This window comes from Cygnus olor, chromosome 2 (genome assembly GCF_009769625.2).
Source record: "Cygnus olor isolate bCygOlo1 chromosome 2, bCygOlo1.pri.v2, whole genome shotgun sequence".
NCBI lineage: Eukaryota > Metazoa > Chordata > Aves > Anseriformes > Anatidae > Cygnus > Cygnus olor.
The window spans coordinates 52222929-52234475 of NC_049170.1; the positions used below are offsets into that span (position 1 = coordinate 52222929).

Consider the following 11547-nt stretch of genomic DNA (forward strand, 5'->3'; position numbering starts at 1 on the left):
TGACTCTGCTTGGTTCCCCTGTCCCAAGACAAAGTCAGAGATGAAAAGATCCTTTGAGGTGATGTGGTTTCTTCCCAGTTCCTCAGGGCAGCTGCCCATCAATACTTGTGTGTTTTTCTTCTTGGCATCTGCCTGCTTCTTCTCTATCTGTATAGACTGCAAAAGATTAATTTCCTACACTCCATTGTGTAGTTTTAATACAGGCAGATGTTATTCCTAAGTGAAGTGGCAGGCCACAAAACAAATATCTATCTCACCTGCTAATTACCCTACAATTTTAGGATTTGGGACAATCCACAGGCTGTACTGTTAGTGCCTCAGTTCTGACCCAGATGTTCCCTACACTGGTATCTTTCTCCATATTACCTCAGTGGAATCACAGTTGTCTAAAACTGACATGTTGCTGCAACTGTTCAATTTGTCTGAAAGTTCATTTCAGTCTGCTGCTAATAGTAAATAGATGGGTTCTGGCTCTGTCCTTCATGTTCAGCCTTGTGTCAATTCCAAAAAACTTGCACAAATGCTTTTCAGAAATCTCAACTCCACCTAGAACAAAAATCTCGCTGAACTTCATAAAGAATTTGAGGTAAAATTGGCACTTACGCTTGGGAATAGAAGGACGACACAGACAGCAGGGGAGAAAGAAGTGCCCATGAAAGACTTCAGAATGGAGGGAATTAATTCTTGCTGATGAGAAGACCTTGAGGAGCTCAACCTACAAAATATTAAATTGTTGAAAGAATGAGAGAAAAATCACTCATAACCAAAAAAGCATCTTAGTGCCATTCAAGCACACTAAAAGCTCTTCTGAACATGTGCCTTCTGTGGAGAAATGGAGCCACACATACTTTTTTTCCAACTTTGTTCCTTTACAATTCAGCTTTCCCTGTTATGTTACCTGTTATTTAATGCGCTTATACATATGCATACGTAAATGTAAATATAAATATAATTATAAATATGTGTGTGTGTGTGTAAGTGTATGCGGGAATATAACCATATGAGCATATGTTTGTTTATTTCTGTTCTGTATGTGTACAATTACTATAGCAAAATCCTTTCGAAGCAGAAATGTTTTACAATCCATTAATTTTTGCCTTATTCTTCCATTTGTAATGCCAGCACCAATTCATTTACGGGGCTTACTTCTAGTACTAGTCAGTGGCAGGAGTCCCCAGCTGAGGTTACAGTGAGCTTTAAAATAATTTCAGGCCATTATTTGGCCTGATCTCTGTGCTAAAATAGACACAAGATGTGTGTATTTGTGTATGAGGCTCATCCTGCCTTTCACTGCTGCTAAGTAAAGAGTCCTCGACCATTTTCCCAGCATGAAGCAGGCTGTTTGGGAGCAGGGAGGCCAGGTGCTCTTCAGCACCTCGTGCAACCCATCTAGAAAAAAGCAACACGTGCTCTGTGCTGGTTACAGCACCTGTGTTGGGAACAGGTTGGGGGCAAGCCCCTCTGGGCAGCGATGACCCCTGGCTCCATTAGCCACCCTGCTCCATGCAGGGCTTCAGGGCAACCTGTGGCTGAAATATGCCCGGGGCATCACTGGTGGGCAGGGAACTGAACAGGGCACTGAGTTGCCTTCATCCTTGCTCCACCTGTGTGCTGGAGTTAGTCACTACCAGTAGCAGCTATATTTATAGTGGTACGTCATAAGTTTGACGTAAGATTTTTTTTTTTTTTAAATCTATACAGCAGGGCAAAGGTGCATTTCTCCTCCCCTTCTTCAGTTTTGGATAAACCCTCACTTGTTTTCACAGGAACATTAGCTCAGATCTGCTGCTACTGTGCACAGCTGATAAAACTTGCTTGGAAAGACCATATGTCACATGGATCTGCTCAAGAGGCATGAAGCCCTGCCTGTTCGCCGATCCTTTACAGATACAATTTTATGCTCAGTTAAAATGGAAAAGAGCATTATGTTTAAAGATAAACCCATTTACTGTGCGAGTGCTTTGCTGAATTCTGTCACCAAATTACTTGTTAGTAAGACATTTGGACTGCCTTTTTTAAAAAAAAGAAAAAGAAAAAAGAAAAAAAAAGTTGTTGCACATTGCTTTCTCCTTGTTTATCAGTTGCTATGACAATGCTAATGACAATATCATCACAGACCAGGATTAAAATCTTTTACTAGAAGCAGGAATAGACAAAATCAGTTCCGAGGAGAAAGTTCCCTATATTAGTATCACCCTCTTTGACCTTGTGGTTAGCCAATATTCAGGGTCCCTACAGGTTATTTCTTTTTGGAGAACAAACGGATGAGAGTGAATTGTGTTTGTTAATATGCTTCTGTTTATTTAGAAAGAATGTACACAATGTCCTGTTACCCTGGGCACAGCAGGAGTCAAAACAAAAGGTGGTGCTTTCCCTTTTCACACTTCCAAGCTTCTTTTGAGCCAGAACCCAAGCTTGCTCACTTTTAGCTTTTTCTCAGGGTCAGACTACAAGGATTTTCCTCGCTGGCTCTGGTGTGTCCTTGTGACTTCCTCTGTCTGCTTCTCTGATGTTTCTGCTGTCGCTTTCTGAACTGCTCATTTTCATCATATGCTACCTTGTCCCTATAGCCAGATCCTGGAGAACTGCCTCAGCCCCCACCTCTCAGAGCTGCCAGGAGTGTGCAGCATGGTAGGTATGTGTGGCTCCTAGGGTTTCAGTGAGCATGTTCCATAAAGAAGGTAATTTTTAGGCTTTTCCTTAGGGAAGGGAGGCTTTCTCACCCACCATCTTCAATGAGATTTCATTGCTGGCTTTCAGCATAACACTGAATTTATTTCCAATAATGTGTTTTAGCAGTCTAAATGCACGATGACTTGTTTTCTTGATTCAGCCTGAGATTTTTGTTCCCTGTCAGATCAGTTTCTGTACAGTAGTGCTATGAGAGGGGGAGCAGAAAATATGTTACTATTTCCTAACAAATCAGCCTCTGATGCAACTATAATAAAGTTGTGAAAAAGTCCTAGAGGAGTTAAACAGATTTGACAGCATTTAATTTCCATAAATTTAGGGCCTGATCCTGCTTTTGTTTTGCTAATGAGTACTAAAGGGAGATAGAGCACAAGCTCTGGAAGAGCTGAAGACCAAAATAATGTCCCAGCTCAGCAATGACAGGCAGGCATGCGATGGAGATGCTGGGGCACTTCCATGCCCAACAGAGGTTAACTCCAGCATTCCTGCCTTGGGTCCAGCTCATGTCTGCTGTGACCAACAGGTCTCCTACCCAGGCCTGACTGAGTTACACAGATACTGCCCTTGGCAGCAGCTCTTAAAGCCTCGGGGCTTTACTCTTTGACTGGAACAAAGGTAGCATATAGCGTAACCTCTGCTCAGGAAAGGCAAAGATCTTGGATTTTCAACAGCAAAAACACACAACAGATGTGTTTTCTTTTGCTTTTAAGGAAACAAACTCAAGGAGTTTTATTTTGTCTTGGGTTTATGCCACAGCCATTGCCATGGCCCACTCAGCACATAAAAAAGCTTCTTCTATTTGTGCTTAGGCAAGACACATCCCTGGTTTCCATATACTTTCTTTTTCTCATTCCTTCCATAAGTCCACCTCCTACCCGCTCCCCCCCATCTTTATGTAGGTGATGGGCTGTGATGGGGTTCAGTGTAGACTCCAAATGGACAGGATCCTCTGACATGACCTCCCACACCTGCAACTTTGAAAACAACTCTTTCACTACCACAGATGAACCAGTTAAAAATTTTTGAAGGCCCCAGCAGAAAAAATGGGCATATTTGGACACATTTGTAGAAGTAATACTTTCACAGCGATGAGACAGTTGAAAGCTATCTTTCTAGTCTGCTTTGCCACCCATTAAACTGGGGGGCATGGACCTGTCAGCACTGGTGAACTCAGTGCCATGAAAAACCTCTGAATTCAATAGAACCTAACTTAAATGGAAGTTCCTGTGACAGAACAGAGGAAGCTTGCACTTCTAATTAAAAGTCTCAGGCCATCCACTCACCCAGCCAGTCATTAATCCCCAGGAAATGCCCTTTTGCTGTGTCCATTATTTCTTAATTAGCATACAGTGAACAGAATATATTTGGTTTAGTCTTTGAGAAAGGGGGCGAGCTTTCTCCAAGCATGGGAGACAGTAAGCAGCTCTTGGCATGGAATATCCAGTTAGGGGCACAAAGTGTGCAAACTAAAGTGCTTGATTCAGCTGAGTCCTCAGCAGAAGATGGAGTTTGGTATATCCAATTTTCTTCTATTTCTGTAGAAAAACACAAGCATTTTGAACAAGACAAAAAGGGATTTGGGGGATAAAATCATCTTCCTTTTAAAATTGTTTTTCAAGGAAACAGTTCAACAAGCTCTAGTACGATTCCCCACAGAAGAGGGAATAGATATTCTCAGGACTGTGTGTTGTAATTTCTTCAATTTTTCAATAAACTGACAGTCACTTGATCAGGGTCAGAAAGAAAAGATCTCCCCCCCCTTGGGCAAGTATCTTCAACAATCCACTCTACAGTAACTGTTCTCTGTCTCAGTCACTTCTAGAGCAAGGATTTGAGAATGCGTCTCCCACACCTGCATCCACTGATCAGCCACAAATTTGTACAAATCTGTACATGTACCACAAGTACCAATCTGATCCAGGTCGGAAAGGAGCAAACAAGCTTATTTCTCTTGAACCTGCCTTGTGACTGGTCTTTATGCTGCCTTTACCCTTGCACTGGCCTTTTGCTGGCTGCAAGACAACAAGCAGTTTCTGTCAGCATAAAGCTGGGTGTTGAAGATAACCCATCAACATTTTTGGAACCAGCGCAAAACCAGTGTCAGCACTTGGAATACAAATCCATCCGGGCTGCATTTGATCCTATAGGAGGAGCACTGTATCACTGAACCACAGCCTCAGAAGTGTGCCCTAAATGCAAGAAGATTGCCTTATGAGGTCATTTTGCCTCAGTCTCTCCTTTTGGATCTGTTCCACTTTGCTTGCAATGCTTGAATATTCACTGAGTCAGACAGCATGAGAATAACTCTTTAGTGAAGGGCTTAGGGCATTTGCCGGAGAGGGGACACACATGGGTGCAGCATGGACCAAAGCATGTCAGCAAAGTGGAAGAGTGTCAGCAGGAGAAGTATGTAGCCTCCAGCCCCACAGTACCCTTTTAGCCACGTTCACACATCATCTGAGGACAGATGCGGCATTTGAGGCAATCACTACCTCCATCCCCTCCCTCTAGCTGTGACCACTGCCCATGTGAGAGACTGGCACAGCCTCTGCAACCTACCCTTGCTTACCCAGCCACTGTGTGTGCACCCAGCTCTTTTCCCGCACCTGCCCTAAGAGCTCCATGGCCCTGGGCTCATGCAGCAGCCCCACAGCGAGGCTCCAGCATGCAGCACTGCTGCCAGGCAGCTCGCAGCACCCTCCTCCCTGCTGTGACCCCTTACCTTAACACATAGGCTGCCTGTTGTCATCAGGCATGGCCTTGGAAGTAAAATATTAACACACCCCTGTGGGAAAGGAAAATTCTGATTTAATGACAGCATTTTGCACTTTCTGAACAAAAGGAAGGTAGAGCAGAAGCAGCTCCCCGTTCTTTTGCTTCGCTATTCCTGACTAAAATGTTTCCACAGAAAGTCACTGCAAAAGTTTTTCTAGTCCCATATGCCTAAAATCAAGTGCTGTTTTTAAAAATTGGCATCAGCTGCTTGTGATCTGATTTATTGTCTGCATCCTTCTGAAGTTCATTAGCAAAAGTCCTAGAAACCTCAGCCCTCTGGTGTACATTTTATCTCCCTTTTCAGAACAGTTCCATTATCCCACTTTTGAAGGTTTTAATATTTTGTTCCTAATCCTGATTTAGAAGCATCTGCTAATAAATTGACAGGTTGTGACACGTCGCAGTAATTTAGAGCTTTTTCACCTTAGATTCAGAGTGATGCTTTTATGGTTTCAGAAGGCTTTTTATTCACAGCTCCATAAAGCTCCCATCTTGAGTAGCTCTTTGAATGGGGTTGTCAAGACAGCTACGTTTGGTGCACATTTTTCCTGGAACTGAATTCAATTTTGCCTGTAAAGTTACAGTTCCTCTGTCCGCAGCAGCTTTTGTTCTGCAATGGCTAACTTTTGATTTATGCCATTTCTCATCTTGCTAGCACTGAATATATTCAAAATACTTACACAAGCAGCTTATTTTTATTGGTTGCACTTGAAATTCATCCACTTCCCCGTTTCATTACATACCTAGCAAGTCTCAGCTCAACTTTTGCTCTGTATTGTGAGGCACTGTCGCATTTGTGCCCAATGTGTTCACTCGGAACAGAAGGTTTGAATATCTGCATCTAGCAAATAGGAAGCCAGTTGTAGTTAGAGCCTTATGATTACCGCTTAACATTTGCATCACGGTGTTACTTGGAGGCCCTAGTGACTGAAGCTCTATTTAGTTCAGATCTGTGCATATCTATACTGAAAAGACAGTATGTACTCTAAATAATTCACGGGACAAGTAATATTTCTGTGCTGAATGTAAATTGCCAGCAATCTAGTTTTGCTTGACCTAAGATGGGAACCCCTGAGTATCCTCTGTCTCCAGTAAGGTCTCATTATGGTGAGGTGTTGTTTTTTACCTTCATTTTGCAGATTCCTGCTCTGTGGCATACTTCTAAGGGAGGTCTGTCAAAGGTAACCACAACAGACAAGCCCACTGTCAGCCTGTAGGTGTTATTTGGCCACACAACGATTTGCACTTCCTTTAGAAATTAAAAATAAATAAAAAAATAAAGTCATAAAAACACTCATTTAAATACTAGATACACCATCTTTACAGAAGTCATCATTTTAAGCATTAAAATATTTTTTTATTTTCAGTGTGAAATAACCAAAGACAACATGTGATTGAGAGCAGCTAACAGCAGTGGTCTGGCACCCAGAGAGGTTTAAAGACAGTCTCCATAGTGCTGTGGTCTTACAGGTGAAACACAAATGGTGGGCACAGGTAGAGTCTGACTTTTGGTTTTGTAAAACCATGTTTGGATCTGGACAAAATGAGTTACGGCAACCCATTTATTCCTTCCTAGGGCTCACTGACACCTGACTGATGCCCAGGAGAAGCCTAAAATCTGTGCTAGGTGCATGCCTTTTCCTCAGCCTTTTTCCATAGGCAAACCTACAAGTTGTAGTGGAAGTCTCTCTGATGAGACAACCAGAGCACTCCTCATGGTCTGTAAGGCAGTAACCAGAGACAGTAACCTTTCATACACAATTCAGCTGGGGCTGCTTGGGGAGGAAGCCTGGAAAATCAGGAAAACTGCCCGCTCCTTTTAAAACACACACAGAGAAAGAACTAGTGGGTTCACTTTTTATTAAAAATTGCTGGTGATAAAGTGCTGGAAAAAAACCAAATTTTCCACAAAACTTCTTATGACTAAGCTATTCCTAAATGCAACTATTAGACACTCTTTAAAATGTGAATGTTATTTTAAAGGCTAATTTAAAATATTATTTTAATGGCTAAGTTTTACACAAACCTTTTTATATGATGTCTTCACATGTTCATAGCTATAGTACATGGTGCATGCACTACTACTACCTATATGATAATATGACAGTTGTAAAATGGTTTAATTTTACTGTCATATCTCTGAAGACTCCTGCTATCTAGTACCAAAACAACTATAATAGTCATGTCTCCTATTTATGTTGTAATGAAATAATATTGACAGTCTGAGCATTGCAACGTAAATGGGAGACACTCTGAACTAAAAGACAGTTATCCTAAATGGATATCATTATCTGTCACTGCTAGTAATCCTTAAATAGAAATTACACTTAATATTTTTTAAAAGAGCATTGGAATTCAAAAAAAAAAATAAAATCTTTCTCAGCTTTGAATCATACTTTCAAGGTTTTTAATCTTCTTTTTCAGAAAATGTCAGAAATATATTTTCCTTGTTTTTAACTACTTCAAGTGAAACAAATTCTGAACCTTCCCCAGCTCTAAAGATAACAAAGACTTTCAGTAGCATGTTGCTGATCTTCCATGATCCACCATATTTTTGGGGGTGTTTTTTCATTTGTTTGTTTGGTTTTATGGTGCTACCTAGAATAATAATTATATTCTTAGAGCTTCCTTTTCAGATAACATATCGTGTTAAATCATGCATTTATTATGCATTATTCACTGATTCTAACTCACAGGAATTTGCGAGATACTGTACATCATAAAACTGGGACACAGTCTCCTATCTCTGTTTCATCCTACCACGCCTTTTTTGCATGGATTACATTAAAAGAATCCCCTGAAAACCACCACAATATGTTGAAATCTCACTTGTTTTTTCACTCTTTCTCACACCTAAACTACTGGGCAAAGACTTCAACAATAAGATGTGTGGCACTATTTGGTGATGGACCTCTAGTGAGCTGCCTCCCAAACCACCAGGACGGATCAGTTCTGCCCCACACTGTGCCAGAGAACTTGCACGTTTTAAAAGAAGCCTAGAAGTTTCTTTCAGTGTCTATTGCACTGTTGTGTGCTGTATAGGGTTTGGTTTTTTTTTTGGCTATTTGTTCTGACATGTTTTTAAATTATTGTATTTTCATGCGTCTTTTTCTATCCTGAAGATCTGTGGAGGATTGTTCAACTTTGTATGATACTCACCAATCATGAGTGGCACATGAGAGGGGACAGCTATACCTTATTCTGCATACAGAGAGGGGGGCTCTCTCCCAGCCCATGTTGCTACTGTTGGCAAACACCAACAGGGGCAAGCCCAGCTAGTTAACCTTCTGTAAAGTTATGCCAAACCAACTGCAAAAGTCTTGTCTGAAGCACTTGTCTTTGTCCTCCCAGATGACAAATAAACGGGAACATATTTCCCTGGGTAGTTTCCTAAACAAGTGCAGCATCAGGTAAGCTGTTTGACATTCCAGGGTGTGGGTGGGAAAACAACATAAAAGGGAGTAAATGAGGGCCACATGCTGTACAGTAAATGCCAGTTTACACACAGCTAGCCCTTAGGAAGAGTGCAAGAGGGAATAAACTGCTTTACCCTACCTCTTGTTTAATGAGGAGATCGAGAGCAGACAGCAATTACCAGGCAGTAAGGGTGTGCTGTAGGTTGTTGCAGAAGTTCTCCCATTAGAAATGAGGCACCCTGTCTATGCAGCAGGATCCACCAGAGGTCCATATTCCCTTCCCCTTCTGTGAACATGATAACTCTCAGACATTTTTTGGCATTTTTTTTTTTTAATATTTTGTTAACTCCATAGTCTTTTGACAGCAAGTAGGATGCAGTGATCTTAAAGACAGTATTGGTCAGGTGCAATGCTTGGAATTTTACCTAATAATAAATGATTTTCTTGGTAACTTCCTGTAATGCTCATGCAATATATTCAGGAACAAGAAATGTGTGCATCTTTATGTTCTACACACCTTTTCTATCAATATTCCCTCTTCTCACCAATAATCGTTTCCCCAACACCAACACATTTTAGATGGGATCTGTGGTTGACAGCTGAATTAAAACATATCCTCCAATTGCTATTTATGATATGATTAGACAGGTCAAGTTTAATTTCCACATTGTGGATGAATCTGTTATCCAATCATTTTAATGATGCACTACTCAAACCTGCAGTGGGCCTGAGGATGGAAAGAAAACCTTGATTGTAACTTGTCTGCTGATGACTGGAGTTTGTTATGAAAGCACTCCAACGTGATCATCATCAGCACACTTGGCCAAAGGTAGGGAACGTTCATACTCTCCTACTGTCACCAGACCTGTAGATGTGTGACAGGTGAGTGGAGGTACATCAGACAGGATGGAGTATTGCAGGAAGGATCACTTCTCCTTGGGGCTAAGGCAAGGGTGTATTTAATCAAATTTGCACCTTTAAGAAAATACCATCTTTCAGGTAGAAGATACTGCTCTTCAGCTGAATATTGCTCTCCAGGCTACATAATCTAGCCTGCTGAACCAAGAAACCACCAGTGCCGGCCTAATCCAGTTTATGTTGCTGTTTCAATAGTAGTCACACATGATTGAGAAGCTACCATGTTTAGTGGAAGGAGCCTCCTTGCAGGGGTGAAGCTTCCCGGTGGACATGTGTGCTCTGCCACGGCCTGAGTACTTCCCTGCAGCAGCCCTTGGATCAGAAATATGGACTTCTTCTTAACGGGGACAGCACTGCCAGATCAAGATAGCTGTGGTGAAATGGGATGGGCTGAATCTGTGGAGCCAGATCAAAATTTGTAACATCCACATACTAAAGTTTCTTGCAAGAAAGTTAAGTAGCTGGAGAAAGGATTTCTTTGCCCCTGCTTGCCAGTGACAGCTGTGTTTTTGTAATGCCAGTCTGGAGCTGCTCTGTATGTGTGCTTTGCCCCTTTGAGGCTCTTCGGGATGCCTGTCTATCAGCCATGGGAAAACTCCCTTCCCCAACACTGACTGTGAGCAGTGAAGCAGGAGGAGTGAAACAGTTGTGTCACAGCAAAACAGCCCTCCGCACGTGTAGCTGTCCTGTGTCTGCATCCCTTCCATCCCCTTTCCATAGTACCTCCATGCCCTTGAATGTGCCAGTGCCAATCCCAACGTGTGGGTCTAGAATTCAGTCCCTGCATAACTTCTGAGAAAACATAAATTGATAGATCAGACAGATCACATTTTTTTTTTTTTTTTGAACTCCACTCATTCTTTTCTGCCCAGAGCAGAAGAGAAGCTGCCTAAGCTTATGGCGGTTCCCTCAAGCCCCAAGGAAGCTGGTGGTAAGGATGGGGCAGCCCCATCTGACAGCACCTGCGCTAGGCATGGCTCTGCTGGAGCTCCTGCTGCAACTCTGGGCCCATGGCTCCCACCTCAGCTTCCCCACTTGTAAAACGGGCCCAGATAAACTAACCCAGCTACCCCAAACACCTCGCAGCACCCATTCAGCTCCAATACCACCAGTATTCCTAGTGCATGCTTCAGCTACTAATACCTGAAAATTTACACATCCTGTTTACCCACCTACCCCACAATGGTGGGGCCAGAACTGACTGAACACATGCAGCGATTCAGCCTGCAAGCTCTTTTTAGGAAAACAAAGCCAACATCCTCACAAAATTGAAATGTTCTCCAGATTCCCCGGTGTCACCCCCACTTCTCCCCCTAGCAATAAGCAGCTCCTCAACGCACAGCACAACCGCATAATCCCCCGGTGAAAACTGTGTGCTGGAAACCGCTGGCGAGGAGCGATATTTGGGTTGGTTTGGTTCGAGGAGGCTGAAGCTGAGCTTTCCCCGCAGACTCCCCGCCCTCCAGTCCCCGCCGCCCCCCTGCCCGCGCTAATGGCACCCGGCCCCCTCACCCCGGCCATCGAGCGGCCAGCGGCCGCCGGGCTCCCCCTAGGGGCGGCGGGGCGCGGGAGGCGGCGTTGCCGGGAGACCGCCGCGGCGCGGCCTCGCCTCAGCGTGGGGAGGCCCGTGGCTCAGTCAGTTAAAGAATAAATTAAAAATAAAAATAACTGCAGGCTCCGGTCCTCCAGGGGGGCTGAAGGCACCGGGTATTGCCCGGGCAGGGGCTTACTGCCCAAGAGGGCCGCA

General features: G+C 43.2%; 1 long non-coding RNA gene across 1 annotated transcript; it reads left to right on the forward strand.

Moving 5' to 3' along the window:
- Positions 1 to 6833: 6833 nt before the first annotated feature.
- LOC121066234 lies at positions 6834 to 10133 on the forward strand. Its single transcript, XR_005817607.1, has 4 exons — positions 6834 to 6960; positions 7043 to 7093; positions 8818 to 8876; positions 9996 to 10133. It is a non-coding gene; the product is annotated as an uncharacterized LOC121066234 (long non-coding RNA).
- Positions 10134 to 11547: the final 1414 nt, after the last annotated feature.